This window comes from Sphaerodactylus townsendi, linkage group LG01 (assembly GCF_021028975.2).
Source record: "Sphaerodactylus townsendi isolate TG3544 linkage group LG01, MPM_Stown_v2.3, whole genome shotgun sequence".
NCBI lineage: Eukaryota > Metazoa > Chordata > Lepidosauria > Squamata > Sphaerodactylidae > Sphaerodactylus > Sphaerodactylus townsendi.
Genome location: NC_059425.1, coordinates 51,972,853 through 51,997,952, shown reverse-complemented (window position 1 = coordinate 51,997,952; position 25,100 = coordinate 51,972,853). Strand labels below are relative to the sequence as shown.

At 41.4% G+C, this 25,100-nt stretch overlaps 1 long non-coding RNA gene across 1 annotated transcript in view; it reads right to left on the bottom strand.

Annotated features, from left to right (window-relative positions):
- Nucleotides 1–1,424: 1,424 nt before the first annotated feature.
- Nucleotides 1,425–25,100, bottom strand: part of LOC125440568 — a 34,133-nt gene continuing 10,457 nt past the window's right edge. The window contains exons 2-3 of the long non-coding RNA XR_007245727.1: nucleotides 3,764–3,841; nucleotides 1,425–1,693 (exon numbers count right to left, since the gene is read on the bottom strand). This is a non-coding gene — a long non-coding RNA (uncharacterized LOC125440568). The remainder of the gene's footprint in view (nucleotides 1,694–3,763; nucleotides 3,842–25,100) is intronic.

Genomic DNA, 25,100 nt, shown 5'->3' with positions numbered 1-25,100 from the left:
GCCATGGTATGTTAAACATACTTAAAAAAACAAATTAATGAATACCTGGTCATTTGAGAGGAAGTTTGTTCAATTGTTATGGAAAAGTAGAACTTACAAAAGACTAAGGACTTCTATGGCAACTCGATTCCCCAAAGTATATGCTTCAGTTTATTCTGTCTGTTTAAGTCCCTGTTAGGATATTTGTGTGCCCATAATAAATGTAAGATATTCTGAAGAAAATAGTTAAGTTTTTCACAATACAATTCATGTCATGAATCAGTATGAAATTAGGGATTTGCAAATGTCATCCATTCCACTGCTTGTTACACATGGCTTCTATCCACTTTTTGCTGCTTTCTGTAGATTCATTTGAACTGCATACATATGTAATCTGACACTCAAAGTGACTTGCATTACAATTTTAAAACACATAAAATAATGGAGGGGGGGAAACTCTAAAGCCTTAACAACAATAAATCAAAGAGCAGAAGTAGCATAACAATCTGTCATAAAGACAGCAATAAAAACAGTGAGAAAAAATAATTTGCTAATAGGCAAAGGGGTCCATGGGGCAGGGAGGCAGTTGCCCCCCTCCTAATGCTGGTATTCCTTTGTCTGTATTGTGCCTGTTGAGAGTCTAGTTGGTATTTCTTTGTCTGCGTTGTGCTTGTTGAAAGTACATAGAGAAAAGTTAAATATCTATCCCAAGGAGCTCTGTGGTTGATTTAGTAAAACCCCATATGCTGATAGAATTTGTAAAGTATGTAAAACAACCATTGAAACTCTGCAGCATATTCTGTTTGACTGTCAGAAATATGATGTGTTTAGGATGGACTGTTCTCCACTAGCCAAACCTATTTACAACATGAAATTAAAAATGGTACAAATACTTAATTGTAATGATCTTCAAGTTTTACAAAGTGTTGCAGAATTTTTGGTGTTAGTTTTAGAGAAGCGATCGTTATCATATTTTTCTTAATATGTATGCCTAATAAAGGTTATTATATTAATAAAGGTGAACTGAAATACCCAATGGGGGGAGAAATTTATTAGAGAAGTTATCAACCATTTCAGCCATGATCCTCAATTTTTGTTCAAAGAATGGTCTCATTTTTATTGTGTTTTCTTTCATATCATGGTAAATACTTTAAGTAAGAATTCATATTACCTTCAAACATGTTTTGCTTCCAACAGGCTATGGCTCATTCCGCACACGCAGAATAATGCACTTTCAAGCTGCTTTCAGGGCTCTTTGAAGCTGTGCGGAATGGCAAAAACAGTTGTGAAAGCAGCTTGAAAGTGCATTATTTTGCGTGTGCGGAATGAGCCTATGAAAGGCAATGCTAGAAGCATGATTTTAACTTGGTTTAGAATCTTATAATTTTATCATTCATTAAACAAAGGAAGCTGAATGTCTTTCTAGTGCCTTACCGTGTTATTGCTACAGGGAAAAATGAAAACATGTTGATACAGGTTAATTCTGAAAAATGCGATCTCATACAATGCAGTAATCTTCAGGGAGAGCTCACAAGTATTCTTATTCTTTTCAGTATCTTGAGTGTCTGATGGCAGGTTGACCCATAGTGTAAAGACTACCGTCACTCAGGTCAACAACCCATAGGTATCATTAAAAGATTTTGCTCTTCCCCAGATTTATTTCTGGATACACTGATGTTCTGGGGAAATAATGTCAGCAATCAGCAAGAAATCTCTGTAAGAGTCAGAAAGGGAAATAGTCAATTAACATATTATAAGAAAATTGATTCAGTTTATCTACTATCACAGAATACCTGCCACACACAGTTTACCTACTGTCAGAATAAAACAGTATCAGCAGATCTCTAGAAAGCCAAAACTAAAGCGGCAAGATGGTTTCTAGGGCAGGAATGTTCCAAGTCAGAGAGACACAGCTGAAAAGCCATGCCGCACATACAGAAAGTGAACATGACATGTTTGGGTATTTATACCCCATTCCTGGCATATCAATTAATTCACTGGGTTGGATTCTGCAGATGATGTTTGTGGACAGAAAGGGTTTCTATCCATGGATAGAAACCTTTTCCTTCTTGGCTGCAGCCTCAAATACCCTCAGGAATGTTGCTTTTTGAGAACCCTAGACTCCTACAAATATCATGAGGTCTGCTGTGGGAAGGGAGTGAAAATTGTTCCTCCCAATCTGTAGAAATACTCCATGGGATCCATGCCATAGACTGGCCCTGGAGAGGAAATGAGTGGCTCCAAATATTCCTGGAAACTGAGAAGATGGAGAGAACAAGCAAATACTAGAATGCCAAGAAGAATGAGAAGTAGAATCAGGCACCTTGTCTGCATAGTCATTGAATTCTCACAATGAATGCAATATATCCACAACTCTGCTTTCAGTTGTATCCATAGAATACAAAAATTGTGTCCAAAAATATGTGTCCAAAAATATGGCTACCAGTCTTGATCCTCCTTGATCTCAGATTGCAAATGCCTTAGCAGACCAGGTGCTCAGGAGCAGCAGCAGCAGAAGGCCATTGCTTTCACATCCTGCATGTGAGCTCCCAAAGGCACCTGGTGGGTCACTGCGAGTAGCAGAGTGCTGGACTAGATGGACTCTGGTCTGATCCAGCAGGCTAGTTCTTATGTTCTTATGTATCCAGAGGAAAGAGCGGTGATAGATCAGGGGAGGTTTATTTCAAATTGAAATCTACCTGACCAGTTCTTTAATGTTTAACATTAATCACTTTAATTAATTTCTCAAATATAATTAACCTCAAACAAATTAATCACTTTGATGATGCTTTTTATGTTCTTATTTATCTGAAATACCTGAGACTGGATCAATCATGTCAAACATGTGATGTTTTATCTTAAAATTTTTAAGGCAGGATGAACTCAGAATGATACTTCTATTTACTGGAGTTCCTTGCAATTTCAAATGATATGATCCAGGGCAGCTTTAAGAGAGGCAGTACCTGGTTTCCAGCAGCTGAGACATTTCATTTGGTCAAATAAACAATAACACTTGGGACATTAATCCAGTAGAATAAGACAGAGCTCAAAAACTTCCCATGGGAAAAAGTCATATTAATTAGACATAACTGTGATATTACACAGGTCTTGCAATTAATAAAATGGTTCGGGTAGATTTACTACCCAAGCTAAAGACCAAAACCCATACAAAAGCCTAGAATGGGATGTTCACAATTTTGTTGAGCTTCTCAACTGTGACCCAAACTATGACCCAATAGTAGGACAGCTCGGATGTTCACACCTGTAATGGGATGTAAACCCAATCATGTTTGTATATTAATGAATCCAATAGATTGTTTTTAAAGCCTTCCTTAACAGGAGGAGAAGCTCTAGCTGGTTGTTTTCTGACTGTGAAAACCAGTACAAAATGCAATGAAAAAGACTAACAGTTGTTGCTGTCTATAATCAAATAAAAAGTACAAGGTATCTGAGGTCCCTTCCGCAAATGCAGAATAATGCACTTTCAATCCACTTTACTGTGCAGAATAACAAAACCCACTTGCAAATAATTGTAAAAGTGGATTGAAAGTGCATCATTCTGTATGTGCAGAAGGGGCCTGAGTTCCAGACCCAATAACACTGATGAAGAACCTATAAAATACAATAAGTGTTCACTAAGCTAACCAGAACCCAGATGTGGACTGATCTCGTATACACTTCAAAGCTAGTGGAATCTGAGAACATAGCAATTAAGAGAATCATATAATAAAATGAAATATATACAAACATTCCACAAATAATCAAATGTTCCCCAAGCACTTACATGAATTCCCTATGGGTATACTTCCAAACCTTGAAAAGTTTGAAGTCAAGATTTATATGATGGCAACAATTTCAAAACCTGTGAAAAACAAAATTGGTAAATCCATTGTTGCCACAGTCAAGAATGTTACAATTTGCCCAAGGGTTAAAGGAACAATTACTGTCAGGGACTGCAGTCTGCTCTTGAAATTCTGGTTGCTGCAAAATGTCCTTGATGGGAAGTGTGCAGGTCAGATATATATGAGAGGAGGCTAAGTACAGCAAGGTTATCAGCCCAGGTGTGCACAATTAGTGCTACAGATAACAAGAAAAGTCCATATTCTGGTTGAGACTGGTTGGATTCAAGGTGCCCATCTGAAAAATGAATGCCATTCCCAGCCGCTGTAGAAGTAGTTGAATGTTGCTAGAAGCAGAGTTATCCTCAATTGTTTCCAGCATGCCAAAACATACAGATTCTGGAACATGTTATTTCTCCATAAAGTGGTCCACTAAAGGTGCTTCCCTGTAGGTAATTCTAATGTGTGAAAGATGGTCTAATATTCTCACCTTCAAGGACCTTGAAGTCTGTCCAACATATTGTAAACCGCATTGACATTTTATATAGTAAATTACATTTTTGGTATAATAATTAGAAATGTATTTAGTTTTCTAGAGAAGCCCCAGTCTGGAAAACAGACTTCTTTAGATTCTACGGTAAGTGGACATTGAGATGCAATTGCCACATTTGAAATGTCCCATTGTGATTTTTTCTTGGAAGGGAATCTAATGTCTGCCCTGAAAAGGATATCACCTAAATTCTTGTTTTTCTTAGACCCAGCAGAGGGGATGAATTATGTCATGTATTAGAGGCCAGGATTTGTGTATTATGCTGTTAATTTTGTTACTGGCTTGTGAATATTCAAATGAGCTAACTATTCTTGGTTCTGTCAATTTGGGTTCTGACTTTAAAAGAACTTAATGGTGAACATTATCTGCTCTCTTACATGTATGTTATGTAATAGACCATGGATAGCCCCGGTTCAATAATTTTACTGTTATGGATCTGGCCACTTTTTTTATAATCACTATTGTAAGTGCTGTGTCTCTTGGTTCTTAAAAAGAGACCATAAGATAAGCTATTCTTCAAATGCCACAAATGGAAGGATGAGTAATGTAAATAGGCATTCCTATCAGTTTATTTCTGATAAAGTGAAACTGACAAGGTGTGGTCTGAAGTAACAGAAACCACCAAATCAAAAAATGGCAAAGTAACAGCATCCTTTGAGACAGTAAATTTGATGGTTGAATGTAAGGAATTAAGCCAATTTAATAAAGAGTCTACTATCTTAAGATCCTTTACAATCATGAATAAGTCATCAAAGAAATGTTTATAGAACAGAACCTCCTGGTGGAATAGATTTACCAGTGACCCTTATTAAGCCATTTCTTATTAAGCCATTTTCGAACGATGTCATGAATAAATTAGCAACTGGTGGACCCAGGAGTGACCCCATAGTGACCCCCCCCCCCGAATTTGCAAGAAAAAACCATTATCAAGTCTAAAGAAATTATAATCCAGCACCAGATCCAATAATTTAATATATAAAAAGAGTGTGTGTGTGTGTGGGGGGGTGTGATTCTCTGCTAGGACATCAAATACTGTTTCAATAATTGATCTAGCTTCATCATGAGGTATATTAGCATACAAAGATACTACATCTAAGCCTTAGATTCTAAGGTAACTAAGCATGCTCCAGATGGGACATGAAGTTCCTCCACCTTATTGAGAAGTCTGTGGTGTCCTTTACGTAAATGTCTTTTACTTGAGGCTGTAAGAATGAGTAGACCTGTCTCAATGCTTTTTTAATATGGATTTAATATATTACCCCTCCCCTTCTGGGCTCAGGACATCTTACAACACACACACACACATATATAAACATATAATGAAATATAAATATAATGAAACAATTGATAATTCCAAGCAGTGTTTAGATTTTATTAGATGTCTTTAATCTATGTGTGTGTGTCTGTATAATTCAATAACATGCAAATTGTCCCAATGACGAACCCTCCACCAATGGGTGCAAGAGACAGTCTTTCATGCCCATTGATTGAGTGTCGAAACACTTTGCATGTGCGCTCAAAATAGTGAACTAGGATTTGAAGTGGTGGGGACACTGGTACAATATCAGTACAAATAGCCAGTTTTTCCTGCCAGCTGCTGCCTAGCCAAATAGTTTATTGGTGCTACAGTTACTCCGCCACCAGCGGACGCAGGGCAGGTAGCCTCAGGATTGCTCTGCCCTAATGCACATCTCTTACTCAAATCCCTTTTCTATAGATGGGAGCTGCTTAAAAACAGGGGATGAGCACTGAGCAGATGATCCCTATGGATCATGTTGTTTCCCATCAATCTCTGCTTGTTCTTTACTCATGCTTACTTGCCAAGTGTTTACTGTCTTCTTGAATTGTCTTCTGTTTAAAGATAAGCAATTTTCCATCTGCCTTCACATGCCATTTTGTCCTGCTGTAGACATCTAGCCTCTAGAATTTTTCATGGTGGGAGTGTTTAACCTAAACATATGTTCTTCAGTGTATATTTAAATACGTATTTTATTTCCCTGTTTTTGAGCACTAGAATCATACACTATTCCCTGAGATTATATGAATGGGTGGGTGGCTTTCATGGAGTAAGGGAAATGGGAGATATAAAAACACTGGCCTCTGAGATTGCCAGCTGCTATCCAGCCTAGACATCTGTGCTTTCTGGCATCACATCTATTGAAAATGATGAAATCTGTCATGGCACTAAATATGTATTTAATAATAATTCAGAGGAACAAAAGGGGAAACAACTAAGTTGAAGGTTGATTTTTTTAATCACATCATATGATGGTGACTGGTAGATCAAATTTTTGTTGTACAGAATTTTGTGAGTATCTGTCTGTTCAAAGAAGATCCTAGAATAATGTATGAAACAATAACACTATGCTATCTGGTGAAACACTGAGTACTGTTTAATTGGAAGATCAATTACTGTTCAGTATAGTTCCTTTATAGAGGCCTCATTTAAAAAAAAACAACCCTGTATATATTTAAATGCTACGTGGGGGAAATGTCACTATTTCAAAAAAAATTCCATGACTATTCATAGGAGCCAGTTCACATTATAGTGAAAAAACACACACCCTAAAATGTTCTTAGTCAACATCAGTATCATCTAACTAATTAATCAGAGAAACTCAATGAACTTTTAACACACATATGGCAAAAATTACCCCAAACCTGAAAGTGAAATTTTTGCTAGATGATGTGTTGGCAAAAGAAATGATCACACTATAGAAAGACTCAATATCTAACAATTACCAGTGAAGATCAGTTCTAAGTATGTATTCTCTAACAAAATATTTATGTGGTCAGCTCTGATATCCTCATCACATGTTTTAAGAGTTGGCAGAATGAATCAAATCCTTTCCTTCTGAATACTCCATATTCAAGGTGGCCAGTGTAACGAAAAGGGCACTCATATATAAGTTCTACTTTCTGCGCTGCCACCAATAAACCTTGATGCTCCCTTGGAAGGAATAGCCCACTCAATACTGATTTTCCACAAGGTCACCACCCTGACTGGGGAACACAGACACACAGACAAATAAAAGACTGGAGAGGTTTTTATAATGAACAAAACTGAAACGTTTATTTGCTGGCTTTCAATAAAGGCTTCTCAGGTAAACTGAGAGGTTTAACGCTTTGTTGGTTTCAGAATGTTTGTCTTAAGATGTTGCTTCAGATTCATATGCACACCCACACACGCAGGTGTCTCTTAAGGGAAGATTTTAGCTTTTGAACTAATAAATTTCACGACGCAGGACATTCCTCACTGCTCCAATACTCACTGATCACACCTAAACACACAGTCCAAGCCCAGGAGATTCTTGGCACACTTGGCCTCTCCCACTAGTCCTAATACGGCTTCACTGCCTCTTGACCGCTTCTCCCAGAGACTGGTGATTCTGGTGGATGCACACATGGGCAAGGCAGACTAGGATAGGTCTGCAGTTTTAAATCACAAGCCCTGAAGGGCACTTCAATCTGCACTCCAGTCAGGGCCTCCTCTCTCTGTCAAGCATACACAGCTTAGACAGGGACTGACTTCTGTCAGCCAACTCTGCTGAGACAGAACTTTCCAGAGCTGACAGATTCCTCTCTGCCAGACTCTTGCTCTGCCTTCTGGGACTCCACTCTCAACAGCTCTCAACTCTCCTCTCAGTGCTCTAGGCCCACTGGCTCCCCCCCTAGCTCTTGGCCAAACGCTACTGGACCTTTTTCAGCCAATCAGGTCGGTTCTCTCCTGTGGAGCCTTTTTTTCTTTTCTGGCTGTTACAGGTCTTCTCCCTTTGGCCTGCTGTACACCAGCCCTTCAGGGTGGGGCAAGTTCGCTACATATGTCCCTTTCCCTAAACATTATGACTACGGTGCTACAAGCTCCGGCAGGCAATGTGTAAATAAAGCTATTAATTTCAACCAAAACTAAACAGTTGTCAAAAAAAAAATTTCACATTTTCAAATGACATTTGAATTTACCTTTAAAGTTCACTTACCATAAAACATTCTTACCATGTTAAATCCTACTATAAATCCTATATTATACATCAATAACATTTCAGCACACGCGATTATATTTCAATAAGCATATTTTAAACTCAGTACTTTATTTTTTACATACATTCTCTCGTTACCTTTCCTTCAGATGTGTCTTTTACTGGGGGTTGCCTTCTCTACATACTGAGATCATTGGGACACCCTGTTGTGAATCCACCACTTTGGACCCTACTCCCAGCACCATTTTGCATCTGGCAGGGTCTTGCCAGTCTTAAAATGAGGCCTAGGCCTTGACAACGCCAATGGGATGATGTCACTTCCAGAAGTGATTTCACCACATCAGTGATGCAAGGGGATATCCACAGTAAATAGCAAGCAGTGAAATTGCACACACACACACACACACCCAGCATCTGTAGTGTGGCAGCTCTCTGCTTCTCAGGTGGAGACAATGGAGAGAGTAGCAAGAGGCTTTTGGCTGTACCTGACTCATCAGGGCTGGAAGAACACCTCTTTTGTGGGGGGAAGCAGAAGGTTAGAACAGCACACCACCCTGCCACAGGATTCCTGCCCAATGCAGCTGGACTGCTGGAAGGCCTGAGGAGAGCCACTCTGCCATCCTCACACCAGGGACGTAGGTATAGATTTTTTGTGGGGTGGGGGTTCGGGGGTGGGGCCACACCACCACCCACCCCTAGGGCATGGCCACGCCTCCCCAAGCCCCGCCCCTGGCCTAGTGCTTATAAAAGCAGCTCTCCGAGGCCGGGGATGGCAGACTCTCCTCCCCTGCCCTCCCCTCTGGGCAGAGGCATAGAGGGAAAATGGAGCCCGGTGCAAAATCTGAGTTTTGCGCCCCCCGTCCCCCGGGACCCCATACAGCATCACTTTCAATGGTATTTAAACTAGAGAGCCCAAATTCTCCTTTTAAATCCACTTTAAAGGGAGAATCTGGGGCCCCTAGTAAAACAACATTGAAAGTGATGTTGTTTTGGGGTGGATTATCCCCCACCCTGAAACAGCATCACTTTCAATGTAGCGTAGTGGTTATGAGCAGGTGCATTCTAATCTGGAGGAACCAGGTTTGATTCCCTGCTCTGCCACTTGAGCTGTGGAGGCTTATCTGGGGAATTCAGATTAGCCTGTGCACTCCCATACACACCAGCTGGGTGACCTTGGGCTAGTCACAGCTTTTCGGAGCTCTCTCAGCCCACCCACCTCACAGGGTGTTTGTTGTGAGGGAGGAAGGGCAAGGAGATTGTAAAGCCTCTTTTGAGTCTCCCTGGGCCAGAAGAGAAAGGGGGGATATAAATCCAAACTCTTCTTCTTCTTCTAAACTGAGGACCTCAGATTCTCCCTTTAAATCCATGCCGAAGGGGGTGGATTTAAAATGAGAATCTGGGGGAATTTGGTGGGTGCCTGCTGTCAGGGGTGCAATTGTTAAACTAGAAGCACCAAACTTTCAGGGTATCAATAAGAGACTCTTCTGATAATACATCCCAGGTTTGGTGAAGTTTGGTTCAGGGTGTCCAAAGTTATGGACCCTCAAAGATGTAGTCCCCATCTTCTATTAGCTCCCATTGGAAACAATGGAGGATGGGGGCACCCCCTTTGGGCATCCATAACTTTGACCCCCTGAACCAAACCTCACCAAACCCGGGTAGTATCATCAGCAGAGTCCCCCAAACAATCCCTGAAAGTTTGGTGCTGCTAGCCCAAACAATGCGCCCCCTGCAGACCAAAAACCAAAAAAGCACTAAAATGTTTTAAAAACCCACAAACTGAGGGGTGGAGCTTCAGATTTGAATGGGGGGGGGGTTCAAACCCGAGAAACCCCTCCTTACCTACATCCATGCCTCACACTCTCAGGAGGGAAGGGATAGTGGAGGATGCTGGGGTTGGTGGGTGGCTTGAAGCAGCAGAGGTGGGTGACCCAGGCGGCAGCAGCCTGAAGCAGCTGGCAGCAGTTAGTGGGGAGGGGCATAGGAGGAGGGGGCATGGGGGAGGGGGCAGCTGAACGTACCCACCATGTGACACAAGTGGTACCTAGGGCATCAGCCCCCACTTTCCTTCCAAATACATAATTGTGGAAGAAGCAGAGTTTGGATTTATATCCCCCCTTTCTCTCCTGCAGGAGACTCAAAGGGGCTTACAATCTCCTTGCCCTTCCCCCCTCACAACAAACACCCTGTGAGGTGGGTAGGGCTGAGAGAGCTCCAAGAAGCTGTGACTAGCCCAAGGTCACCCAGCTGGCATGTATGGGAGTGTACAGGCTAATCTGAATTCCCCAGATAAGCCTCCACAGCTCAGGCAGCAGAGCTGGAAATCAAACCCGGTTCCTCCAGATTAGATACATGAGCTCTTAGCCTCCTATGCCACTGCTGAAGCTGAGCCGGCCACCAGAACGCCCAGTCCTGTCTCTCTCCCAGCTGGAAAGGGAAGGATTGGGAGCCTCTGCAGCCCCGGCAGCTGGCTCAGCTTCTCGCCTCCAGAGCCAGCCACCTTCCCCAGCAGGGAGGGCTCTGATGGACAGAGGTGGGGGGCACGAAGGTGGGGGGCACCCGGAGCAAGTGTTGTCTCCAGGTGCTGTTCTCCAGCCCCCTTTCCTCTGCTTGAGCCATCTAAGCATGGGTCTGACAACAGCTTATCTCCAGACCTAGAAATTCCACATCCTACAAATTTATTTGGGTTTTTTTCTTTTACACGTTTATTTTTATCATTGAGGTTTTAAGAACTGTTTTTAGTCTTCTAGTCCCCATTGAGGGCAGTGCTTGGACTCAGGGTTCTGTTTGGCATTCATTTGGTCTATTATGAGAGGACTATAGGCTTGAAGGAACCACTAATCAACAAAAAAAACAGATTTATTTCAGTGGTATGCATGGCTTGTTTTCTTTGTTTTCCTTTTCTCCAGCCCTCTCAACATTATAGTAAAAAAGCTATTGAAGATTTAGAGGCTGAGAAAGCATAACAGGGACAAAGCGGATTTATGTTTGACTAATGCCAACTTATAACATGAACCAATAGGCTTTTAACTTTTGACTGTTTTTCACAGGAACTGCACCCAAACCCTACCTATCTTCAAAATACCTACAGTTCTTAATGGACTTTCTAACCCTTCTCCCACCAAAATCTAATAATGCCCAACTTTATCAGTTGTCCAGAAGTTAAACTGTCAAACTCTGCCTTTCTTTAAATGACTCTCAGCAAAGATGGAGACTCACAATATTTCTACTAGCTGTAACAGCCAGTAACTATTACTAGCAATAGCTGTTTTTACCGCTTTTGTTTTATGTTTGGCAGTCTCACATAATGTTAATAAAATTAATAAAAATACATAAATGAATAATTATTATCATGTAACAAAAAATGGTGTAATATTTGTTCATGTCTTGTAGCTCTGAAACATCTGAAGATGTGACTCTTAAGTTAAGCAAGTTTGGCCACCTCTGCACAAGCAGATGGATTTACCTACATGACGGTGTTTCATGCCCTTATTTGGCATACTGGTTCAATACATCATATGTATGTTTATAAATAATATAACATTATATGTGTGAATATTAGCATTTTTATAAGCCTTCCCCTTTTCCCACCCAAAAAACCCCCAGGGCCCAAGATGGATAACAAGTTTTTAAAAAAGAATATTTCATATCCACAAAAAATGGCAACATTTTAAAAAGAGCTCTTCAGCCTTAAAAAATGAGAGCTGATTATCCACAAGATCTTCTGAACACATTCTGAAATAATTAAGTCATTCAAATGGTGTAAAACATTCATCTAACTTACCAGTGGTGAAAATGGGTGGTGGGAAACACATTCACAATACGCTCATACAGAAGCAGGTATGAAAAAGGATATATTTTCTATTCCTATTAGGAACAGCCATAATAAAAAAGCCTCTATTAACGACCAGAAAAGGACTGTAGGGTTATGGTATCAGCATTCAATAAATCAAGTTATGTCCTTCTGCATTGTCTTATACCTGCACTGTGGAAAATGTCAGTCTTATGGTTTTATAAGAATGCTACTTCACTCACATTTCTACTGGTTAGAAAATATTAAAAGGATATAGGATATGGCTTTAAAAAAGTGCCAAGATCAGAGGAACCCAGTTGCCAATAAAGAAGGAAGAGGAGAATGCAAGCTGAGAATGGACATTGTGACTGTGATTCACCCATCACCTCAGAGGCAATTCATCTTTTTGGCCATCTTTTAGTGAACACCTATATCATTTAATGAGTGTTCCAGCTTAGGGAGATGTCAAAGGAGACTGGCAAGAAAAAAATAGGAAACTCCTGCAGGAAAAAGTGCCATGGATATGAAAGAGAGGCCAAGTTGCCAAGAGTTGAACCTATGGCCAGCACCCACCTACAGGTCTGGTCACATTTCCATCCATATTCATACTATTTACTGTACAGCTTGGTATAGCAGTAATAAAACATGAAGTTTATCAATGTTTCTGATCCTTTAAAGCACTCATAACTCCCCCCCCCCAAAAAAAAGATAAGATTCTGCCACAAGGAATGTAAAGCTTAACAGTGCACATAAAACAGAAAAAGGTGAGTGATACAAGACAGCTGAATACCTTCCCACTATTCTAACCGATGAGATGTCAAATATTAACATTGTCTTGTCCTCTAGAAATATACTAGAAATGTCCTTGGGGACATAAAATCTTCAATATACAGACTAAAAACCTTATTTTTAATGTGTGGTTTGTTCCTAAACAGAGTAGCTGTACCTGAATTTACTCATGCATAAGTGTCAAAATATGACTGTAAAGTAAAATTGGTTTCCATGAGTACTGATGCCTGTATAGTTATCCAGACATTGGGAGAGAGAGCAAGAGCAAGTTAGCATTTGGCAGATTCCAGACACAGCTGAAGACATGCTAAAAATAAATTTTCTTTGTTTCTCTTCTTAATGACCAGTCATTAAGGCAACTGTGCAAATGTAACATATTGTGAAGGTTCCCTTAAGAGCTGCTTTCATCCATCTTTATTATTTATTGGTTCAAGTCAGATGACACATCTGAGCTACTTTATAGTTGGAGGTGCGGCTGATGGGCCGCTTGCCCTATCTGACCTTGGAAAGGGCAACTGTAGTTTAAAGATGTTTATAAATGGTAAAATTCATGGCGAAGAATGATGTGAAAATAAATCGAACTCACTCCTGCAATGATTAAAAGAAGGATGTTGTATAAACAGGATACTGCAGTGGGTAAGCTTCTGAAAAGTACAAGACTATGCTGGGAGCCAAAGTCGGCTGTGAATCAATGTGTTCTACGAGTTGATCATTATAAAGGATTTCTGTCATTGCTCTTGGTGGAAACAGCATTCATTTTGAGGGTAATGACCACAACATGTAACAATGGATTACCTGTGGTCTGTTGACACTTAACATTACAGAGAAATATGAGGTGAACTGTAACGCCTTTAGTAATTGAACAATGGAACAATTCATCATCGCCCTAAACAACCTCAACCATACCTAGCTAAGATATTGTTTCTTTCTATTTATGCCTCAGTCAAGGAAGTAGTTCATAGGCTTGTGCTAAAAATACTTAATTTGTTTTGAATTCATTGCCATGAGTGTCACAGCCTGTCTCACAGCCCATGCTGCTCTTTTCTGCACTATTTTAGTTCTTCTCCTCAGCTTTATTTGCCTGCACTGCCATGTTATCCAGTTGATGACATTTTGTCAGTGATATGGATAAGTTATGCTGGACCTGAATATGCCATGATAGATATCACTGTGTCATGTAAACACATTAATTTGGACCACTGTGACAGCTCTTCTCTCTCCAGCTTACCACTGCTGACGATGGGCCTGTAAGAAAGATATTGGAAAGCCACTACAAACACTTCCATTTTCATTTCAATCCCTTATGTAACCACAAGGTTCTTTAAAGCATGTCTTGATTTTTACTAGTGATGGAACTTTAAGCCATTTCGGGCATAAGATTCTTCTTCTTGGGATTTCTCCTGTCCACACACTGATGAGACCAATTTAACTTCCCAAGGTTGCTAGATAATGAATCCTCCATGCAGCCAGACCTTATAGGTACTCAAGGATCATCGTGTATTCAGAAAACATATGACTACTGCTAATGCCTTTCCAATTATTCAAAGATGATCCCAAATGCATTATCCACCCCCCCACCCCCAATATAACTCTGCATCACACATAGCTGAGAAAGTCAGATCAAGATATTTTTCTAAATGAAAATGTTCTCTATAACCTTAGGGTATCAGTTTCTATACTTTTGATCAGGCAACCTATCGCTATAAATTAAAGACAAAGAAACTGGATTCAAACTTGTCGAAAACTTGGATCTTGCTTTCTAGTCAAGACTCCAGTTATTCTAGTCAAGAATCCAGTGGTTCCAGTTATTCATTTACATATATTTCCCCATGTGCCTATTAATGATATTCTTAACAATCTAATGGTCCCATATTTCCTTAATGGCAAGAAGTCCAGAGTGCAACTAACAAAAAGTGTATTAATAAAGCTGCAATAAACGTAATGGAAAATTTTTATTGGGATATCTCCAGAGAATGAGGTTGTATCCACACCTTCCTCAATGAGCATGAAGAGCTTATCTCAGAAGAAAGCCAAATTATATTTAGATAGTTGCAGAGATAGTTAACACAGCAGGGAGGAAAAAACCCCCACACAGTATATTTCTGTCATGATGGTAGTGAACCTTATCTGGACTGTGTTCAGAAAAAGAAAATGTATAACTGCATGTCTCACTATATCATAGTAAGTGGAAACTTTCAGACTGAAAACAGAGGAGGGATGGTCTTGGAGATCTCAGTATAGAAACAGATGTTCCGAATTTGGAAACTATCACTATATTTGCAGCATTGCCAGCAGGACTTTCTGGGCTTGGAATGATCTGTATTCAGACCTGTCTTTCTTTGGGAGATGAATGTGCGTGCATAAGCATCAGCTAGAGATTTTTAGCTGCTATAAATTAAGCAAACTCTGTCCTGTCACTCCATGGGAAGGGAAATATTGCCCATTGGATATTGCTCTAGCTAATTTGCAGGTCCTAAAATGCTAGAGTAAACGTCCATTGAATCAGAAACAACTTACAGGAAATAGGAAGGTTGAGACTGGGGCCATTTTTGTATGGCACAATTACACTGCGGTTGAGCTGGGATCATATATACCTGGACTATTTTATCCCAGTTTCTGCATATGCACAGTTCCCCGCTTCTGTCCAGGAGCAGAGTTAGTAATGCTCCAGTTTGCTCCGCACAACCTGGACTTCTGTATTTGCTTTGGAAGCATTTCTGAGCTACCCAATGAGCAGCAGTGGCGTAGGAGGTTAAGAGCTCGTGTATCTAATCTGGAGGAACCGGGTTTGATTCCCAGCTTTGCCGCCTGAGCTGTGGAGGCTTATCTGGGGAATTCAGATTAGCCTGTACACTCCCACACATGCCAGCTGGGTGACCTTGGGCTAGTCACAGCTTCTTGGAGCTCTCTCAGCCCCACCTACCTCACAGGGTGTTTGTTGTGAGGGGGGAAGGGCAAGGAGATTGTAAGCCCCTTTGAGTCTCCTGCAGGAGAGAAAGGGGGGATATAAATCCAAACTCTTCTTCTTCAATGTCCCGCGTTCTGATTGGCTGTTGCTTTTGAGTAGCAGCTTGACTCGACATCAGGCAGGGAGATCAGCCAGCTGGGCAGGAACAATACACTTGGTCTGCCCCCCCACCCCCGATTGGTGTTTTTGTGTATGTGCTGCAGGAATGGAAGAAATTGTTCTGTGTTTTTAATGGTTTAAAATAAGATTTTGCTGTCAGAGGGAGAAAACTAGTGAATAGGTCTGCTAATTGGTTTAAAATAAAGCTTGTACTGAGGAAAATAGACCAAATAATTGTTCTGGTTGGCTGTTGCTTTTGAGTGGCAGCTGCAAGCACCTGTGAGCTTGCCCAGTAACCCATGTTCTGATTGGCTGCTGTTTTTGAGTGGCAGCTTGAATGAATGTCATGCAGGGAGATCAGCCGGCTGGGCAAGAAAAACAAACCAGTCCTGCTTCTGATTGGTTTTTTCATGGCACAGGCACAAGAAGTATCACACAGGATTTTTAAAAAGAACCTCCAGATTGGCAATTTTTTAAAATCCGGGGCTAAGGTAAATATCATGGGGGGACACCAGGGCAGACCCTGTGCAGCTTCAGGAGCCATGTGGAATTCCTGGCTACACAGGAATATTTTCTGTGCTCATGTAACCCCCATGCCCAGAATGGGTTGGCCCAGAATGGGTTGACCCGTTTATAAATGGTAAAATTCATGGCGAAGAATGATGTGAAAATAAATCGAACTCACTCCTGCAATGATTAAAAGAAGGATGTTGTATAAACAGGATACTCTCTGCGGTGCGGGTAAGCTTCCTTTGAAAAAAAAAAAAAAAAAAAAGTGGCTGCCAGTATTCATGCTGGGAGCCAAAGTCGGCTGTGAATCAATGTGTTCTACGAGTTGATCATTATAAAGGATTTCTGTCATTGCTCTTGGTGGAAACAGCATTCATTTTGAGGGTAATGACCACAACATGTAACAATGGATTACCTGTGGTCTGTTGACACTTAACATTACAGAGAAATATGAGGTGAACTGTAACGCCTTTAGTAATTGAACAATGGAACAATTCATCATCGCCCTAAACAACCTCAACCATACCTAGCTAAGATATTGTTTCTTTCTATTTATGCCTCAGTCAAGGAAGTAGTTCATAGGCTTGTGCTAAAAATACTTAATTTGTTTTGAATTCATTGCCATGAGTGTCACAGCCTGTCTCACAGCCCATGCTGCTCTTTTCTGCACTATTTTAGTTCTTCTCCTCAGCTTTATTTGCCTGCACTGCCATGTTATCCAGTTGATGACATTTTGTCAGTGATATGGATAAGTTATGCTGGACCTGAATATGCCATGATAGATATCACTGTGTCATGTAAACACATTAATTTGGACCACTGTGACAGCTCTTCTCTCTCCAGCTTACCACTGCTGACGATGGGCCTGTAAGAAAGATATTGGAAAGCCACTACAAACACTTCCATTTTCATTTCAATCCCTTATGTAACCACAAGGTTCTTAAAGCATGTCTTGATTTTTTACTATGATGGAACTTAAGCCATTTGCATAAGATTCTTGGGATTTCTCCTGTCCACACACTGATGAGACCAATTTAACTTCCCAAGGTTGCTAGATAATGAATCCTCCATGCAGCCAGACCTTATAGGTACTCAAGGATCATCGTGTATTCAGAAAACATATGACTACTGCTAATGCCTTTCCAATTATTCAAAGATGATCCCAAATGCATTATCCACCCCCCCACCCCCAATATAACTCTGCATCACACATAGCTGAGAAAGTCAGATCAAGATATTTTTCTAAATGAAAATGTTCTCTATAACCTTAGGGTATCAGTTTCTATACTTTTGATCAGGCAACCTATCGCTATAAATTAAAGACAAAGAAACTGGATTCAAATCTTGTTTTAAAACTTGATCTTGCTTTCTAGTCAAGACTCCAGCTATTCTAGTCAAGAATCCAGTGGTTCCAGTTATTCATTTACATATATTTCCCATGCTCTATTAATGATATTCTTAACAATCTATCGGTCCCATATTTTAATGGCAAGAAGTCCAGAGTGCAACTAACAAAAAGTGTATTAATAAAGCTGCAATAAACGTAATGGAAAATTTTTATTGGGATATCTCCAGAGAATGAGGTTGTATCCACACCTTCCTCACGAGCATGAAGAGCTTATCCTTCAGAAGAGCCAAATTATATTTAGATAGTTGCAGAGATAGTTAACACAGCAGGGAGGAAAAAACCCCCACACAGTATATTTCTGTCATGATGGTAGTGAACCTTATCTGGACTGTGTTCAGAAAAAGAAAATGTATAACTGCATGTCTCACTATATCATAGTAAGTGGAAACTTTCAGACTGAAAACAGAGGAGGGATGGTCTTGGAGATCTCAGTATAGAAACAGATGTTCCGAATTTGGAAACTATCACTATATTTGCAGCATTGCCAGCAGGACTTTCTGGGCTTGGAATGATCTGTATTCAGACCTGTCTTTCTTTGGGAGATGAATGTGCGTGCATAAGCATCAGCTAGAGATTTTTAGCTGCTATAAATTAAGCAAACTCTGTCCTGTCACTCCATGGGAAGGGAAATATTGCCCATTGGATATTGCTCTAGCTAATTTGCAGGTCCTAAAATGCTAGAGTAAACGTCCATTGAATCAGAAACAACTTACAGGAAATAGGAAGGTTGAGACTGGGGCCATTTTTGTATGGCACAATTACACTGCGGTTGAGCTGGGATCATATATACCTGGACTATTTTATCCCAGTTTCTGCATATGCACAGTTCCCCGCTTCTGTCCAGGAGCAGAGTTAGTAATGCTCCAGTTTGCTCCGCACAACCTGGACTTCTGTATTTGCTTTGGAAGCATTTCTGAGCTACCCAATGAGCAGCAGTGGCGTAGGAGGTTAAGAGCCTGCATCTAATCTGAGGAACCGGGTTTGATTCCCAGCTTGTCACTGAGCTGTGGAGGCTTATCTGGGGAATTCAGATTAGCCTGTACACTCCCACACATGCCAGCTGGGTGACCTTGGGCTAGTCACAGCTTCTTGAGCTTCCTCAGCCCCACCCCACTTACAGGGTGTTTGTTGTGAGGGGGAAGGGCAAGGAGGATTGTAAGCCCCTTTGAGTCTCCTGCAGGAGAGAAAGGGGATATAACCAAACTCTTCTTCTTCAATGTCCCGCCGCTCTGATTGGTTGTTAGCTTTGAGTAGCAGCTTGACTTCTATTATCAGGCAGGAGAGATCAGCCAGCTGGGCAGGAACACACTTGGTCTGCCCCCCCCACCCCTCGATTGGTGTTTTGTGTATGTGCTGCAGGAATGGAAGAAATTGTTCCCAGGCTTTTTTAATGGTTTAAAATAAGATTTGCTGCTAGAGAGAGAAAACTAGTGAATGGGTCTGCTAAATGGTTTAAAATAAAGCTTGTACTCGAGGAAATAGACCAAATAATTGTTCTTGGTTGGCTGTTGCTTTTGAGTGGCAAGCACCTGTGAGCTTGCCCAGTAACCCATGTTCTGATTGGCTGCTGTTTTTGAGTGGCAGCTTGAATGAATGTCATGCAGGGAGATCAGCCGGCTGGGCAAGAAAAACAAACCAGTCCTGCTTCTGATTGGTTTTTTCATGGCACAGGCACAAGAAGTATCACACAGGATTTTTAAAAAGAACCTCCAGATTGGCAATTTTTTAAAATCCGGGGCTAAGGTAAATATCATGGGGGGACACCAGGGCAGACCCTGTGCAGCTTCAGGAGCCATGTGGAATTCCTGGCTACACAGGAATATTTTCTGTGCTCATGTAACCCCCATGCCCAGAATGGGTTGGCCCAGAATGGGTTGACCCAGTAAGGGGTGGAGACTCAGAGCAGCAGAAAGGCTGCAAGAGCTCTTTGCAGAAGACAAGGCTTCCAGACTCGGACCTTGATTTCCATAAGCCCTTAACACCTTGTTAAGGTAATTGCAATATTGTTGAGAACTACTGGGAGGGTAGTTGTTGTTTTTGCTATGTTGTAAATGTTGGAGTTTATTGTTTCAGGGTTTTCTTTTGTGGTTGTAATGGGTGAGAGTTCTCCTGGAGACCTTCATCATGTTGCAACCTGTTCATCAAGCCCTTGGAGTCTTCAGGCGCCAGCCAACTTGCAAAGAAGAATTTGGACTTGGCAATATCAGTAGACTGTAAATAGAAGGACTTGAAATGCAACCTGAACAGGACCTTGAATTGTAACGTTAAATGTTGATGTTTTAAAAGTGTTAATTTCTGTAAAGAAAAAAGTAAACCATTTTGTTGTTTGTGGAATATTAAGTTGCAACTCATTCCAAGTACTGGCCCTCACAGAACCCACAAGCTGAGTGTTACAAATGGCTTCAACCAGCTGGGGCTTGGAAGTGAGATTGCAAATATAAATTGCTTGGTAATGGAAGTGTGCAAGCGCTGGGGTTTGAGCCCCATAAAACTGTTTTGTTATGTAAGTTCAAGAGATGTTGCTATGTGGATTTGAAGGGCATGATTGTGTTTTGTAGTTGCATGAAGGAGGGGATTCTGTGTTGCAACCCCCCCATCCCTTTCTGCAAACTAATTGGCTGAATCGCAATATTTGCTGGAAAGTTTTGCAACTTCCAGTGCAGCTAAGTTTGGAACAGTTGGAAATCCTTTGCAAGGGAAAAGACAATGTTCTTGCATTCAGATGCACCAAATGTGGTTCCTCCACAGGAATTCTGGGAAATCATTGTGCAATGATTTCAAGAGTTGTATTGTAATTACTGTCGGACGACAGAATTTTAGTGGGGAGAATGTAACCCCATGCCCGAATGGGTTGGCTCCAGAATGGGTTGACCCAGTATAAGTGGACTCAGAGCAGCAGAAAGGCTGCAAGAGTTTTGCAGAAATATTGCCTAGACTCGGACCTTGATTTCCATAAGCCCTTAACACCTTGTTAAGGTAATTGCAATATTGTTGAGAACTACTGGGAAGGTAGTTGTTGTTTTTGCTATGTTGTAAATGTTGGAGTTTATTGTTTCAGGGTTTTCTTTTGTGGTTGTAATGGGTGAGAGTTCTCCTGGAGACCTTCATCATGTTGCAACCTGTTCATCAAGCCCTTGGAGTCTTCAGGCGCCAGCCAACTTGCAAAGAAGAATTTGGACTTGGCAATATCAGTAGACTGTAAATAGAAGGACTTGAAATGCAACCTGAACAGGACCTTGAATTGTAACGTTAAATGTTGATGTTTTAAAAGTGTTAATTGTAAAGAAAAGTAAACCCTTTTGTTGTTTAAAAATTGTTGTTGCAACTCATTCCAAGTACTGCCCCACAGAACCCACAAGCTGAGGTTACACTCACCCTGGGATATTTTGACCATGAGCGTTTCCCCACTTACCTGCTGCTGCGCGCTACTCTCCCCAAGTAGCGCGGGGTCCGCCGGCACTCCCCATTACAGGGGCGGCAACAACGCAGCCGCCCCGATGCTGCCGATGTCGCGCCCCCTCAGCGCATGACATTCCTGGCGCCTTTTGAAATGGCGCCTGTTGATGACCCCGCGCAGAGGACGGGGTCATGGAGAAGCCCGGGCGCACGTCAGAAACAATGCACACTGGGAGTAGCGCACAGCAACCACTCACCCAGGTAAGTGGGGAAACGACCCATGTAAACATGGCCTGGGAACACTTGAAGCTCTCTCCTGACCCATAAAACAATTACTACAGGTCCTGAGATGCTGGGGGAAAACTTTTACAGAGGCAGAAATGGCTGCTGGGGAAACTTTGGAAGGCCAGCCAACTGTCAGCACTTTTCACTGAAGGACTGCAAGATCTAATCCAATATCTACAAGAGGGACATACAAAGAGCTGAAAGGGACCTCAAGAGTCATCCACATCAACCCCAGCACAACGTAGGAAATTCACACTCACCTCACTCCCTCAGAGACCCCTACTGTGTGCCCAGAAGAAGGCAAAAAACTTCCAGGATCCCTGGCTAATCTGGAAATCTTTCCTGACCCAAAGCGTTGATCAGCATTACCCTGGACATGGAAGAAAGGGTCAAGAGAGCCGAGCACTAACTCATCCCCTCCTGTCCTCCCTCTCATGATCTGCCTAAGTTCATACTATCAGCATTGCATGATGCAACCGTCATCCTTCACTAATAATTTGCTTTAGGTGTTCATATTGGGGGGGGGGGAGGACCTTAAATATTCAGTCTATATATGATTTGAAAATGGCCTAGAGGCCCAACACAGTTTTATTTCAGAGAAAGGGATTTCTCAAATATGAGCAGACTAGATGAAACTGAAATTAAAGGAAAAGACAAGAATGTCAAATAGGGATGTCCCAAATTTTGCAATAAATGCCATTGACAGTCAAATTTTCAGCAGCATCAAATTTTCAGAACAGCCAATCTCCACGTTGTTCATTTAATGGCAAATACCTCAATTGACTTGAGAATAGACTTGTGCATGGAAATTTTGTTGTTCATTCCAAAAGAGACTGTTTCATTATTGGGTTGTTTCGTTTGTTTTGTTTCCTTAATGTTTCTTTCATTATTGGGGTGGGGGATATTTGCATAATTTTATTTCCTAACCATTTCCCAACAGTTTCAATGGAAATCCCACACCCTCTTCTGTGGTCTATACCTTCATAGCTTTCTATCCAAATTGGACAAATATCAGAGGTGCTGCCATACTCCTATAGTACATCCATGTTGCCAAATTTCAGACAGACAGAATAAAGGACTGCTCCTTTTTGAATAACTGAAATGTTCTCATGTTTAACATTAAAGTCTAATACAGAGCTGATAGGAAGATTCAATACATAAAATAACAGATTCATAAGGTCACCATGATTCAGAAGTGATTTGACAGCACTTAAAACATACACATGAAGGCAGCCAGTCTGGCCAGTCCTTGCCTATGACACAATTTTTCAATAAGCCTTTATTGGCATACAGAACACACAATATAAATACAGTTAAAATTACTAGATAAAACTTCACACTGGATCATAAGTTCAGTTCGCAAACCTCAGCCAGAAACTTTGCCACTGCGAGACAACAGTCAAGGTCATTACAGTTTAAGAGCATATTTACTTTATCAAGCTCTGTAAGGGTTTTCATAGAGTCAATGATTTGAATAATAAGCTGGATCTTGGATTCTGGTAAAGTGGGCAGTGGAGGAGAATGTGCGCAATGGAATCCAACTGCCCTGGACTGCAGGGGCAAAGCCTCTTATCATTTGGTAGACCCTTGAGTCTTCCTCTATGGAGCAGGGATGGCATAATGTTAAATCTAGCCAGCATGTAGGCTCTCCTATATATAGGGTAGGTAAGCGCTGCAATATAGTAGGCTGGGTTTCCCTGCACAATTGGAATTGCCACATTCATTGGCGAGCAGGATTTGTTGGCCAAGCTCTGCAGTTGTTCATAATCCATTGGTAGTAGCCGCTCTTTGATGAGGGCAAATGTCTCAGTAAGGGTTAGCATGTTCACAGAGTCACTATCATAGCCCAATTCCCCAATCTTTGTTATAACTGTTGTGCACCATTTAGAGTGATGGAGTTCTCTCAAGGTGAGTTGCGTCAGTGAGTTGTTGGAGCTTTGATAATGAATATGCAGCCAAAATTTTATGATGTTTAACCAGATAGTGGCCTCTATAGAGTATTGGCCAGATTCTAGACATAGAACTGCATATGGGACGCAGTTTGACACACCAAATAATTTATGCAGAAATTGGAATGATGTAATGGCACTGTTGCTGGGTGTTAACTGATGGGCGCTCCATAAAGCAGTTGTGCTCTCGCCCTTGCTTTGAAAACTTGCAGAGCTGGGGGAATATATTGGTTGCCCCTAGAATGATAGAATCTCCTAGTGGCATTTGCATTTGACTGGGCCCGAGCCAATATATATTTTTGATGAGTGGACCACGACAAGTTATTGCTAAACCAGAGTCCTAGATATTTGAAATTTTTAACTTGCTCAATGTAGTGGCCCTTTATCTTCCAGACTTGTTTTTTACTGCTTTTTCCAAAAACCAGGATCTTAGTTTTGTCATAATTCACCTGCAGATCATTTGCCTCACAAAAGTCAATGAATCCATGCAGGAGTCTTGTTAGACCCACATGAGAAAGGGATAATAGGGCTGCATCGTCCGCAAATAACAGGAGAGGGACATGCTTTGGGCCAATCTTAGGGCTGTGCCCATCCACTTGGGCCAGGCTATGGGGAGGTCATGTAAGAAGATGTTAAATAATAAGGGGGCTAGTACACAGCCTTGTTTGACTCCCTTTTTTACCTGGCCCGGGTTCGACAAAAATCCCCTGTGGTCTTTTACCTGGCATGAGTTTTGGGTGTGCGGTTGTTTTATCAGAAAAAGAAGTCTTGAATCGATATTAAGGGCAGCAAGTTTTCCCCTGAGCTTTTCTCTGTTCACAGAGTCAAATGCCCCCTTAAAATCCAAAAAGGCCACACTTAATTTAGTAGAGCTGTTTTTTGAGTATTTTTGAGTATTTTGGAGTATTTTGGAGTATCTAGTCCAGCACTCTGCTACTCGCAGTGGCCCACCAGGTGCCTTTGGGAGCTCACATGCATGATGTGAAAGCAATGGCCTTCTGCTGCTGCTCCCGAGCACCTGGTCTGCTAAGGCATTTGCAATCACAGATCAAAGAGGATCAAGATTGGTAGCCATAGATCGACTTCTCCTCCATAAATCTGTCCAAGCCCTTTTTAAAGCTATCCAGGTTAGTGGCCATCACCACCTCCTGTGGCAGCATATTCCAAACACATATTCCAGTCTTCAGAGAGGGCAGAAGCAGAGCAGGGGAGATGGGGTAGAGCTGGAAAGAGACTCTGCTTGTATTGTTCCTATCAATGTATTGATACAAGCATTTAGAGAGGTGGAGGGGAAAACATGCAAAGCAGTGGAAGACAATGGAAGGGTGAGACTAGGTGGACTGCGGTGGGCAGAGGGAAGAGGTCCAGGGTAAAGCTAAACTCACTGGCTACTCTGCCCACTCTGGCAGAAAAGCAAAATTAAATTCATACTAGAAGTGTTCTCTTTTGCTGCAGGGAGAATAGAAAATAAAAGCAGGGCTTGAAGAAATCTGTCTATACAAGAAATCTTGCAGCGACACACATTTGCCCCCATCGACAGCAGTTGCCTTGTGTGTAA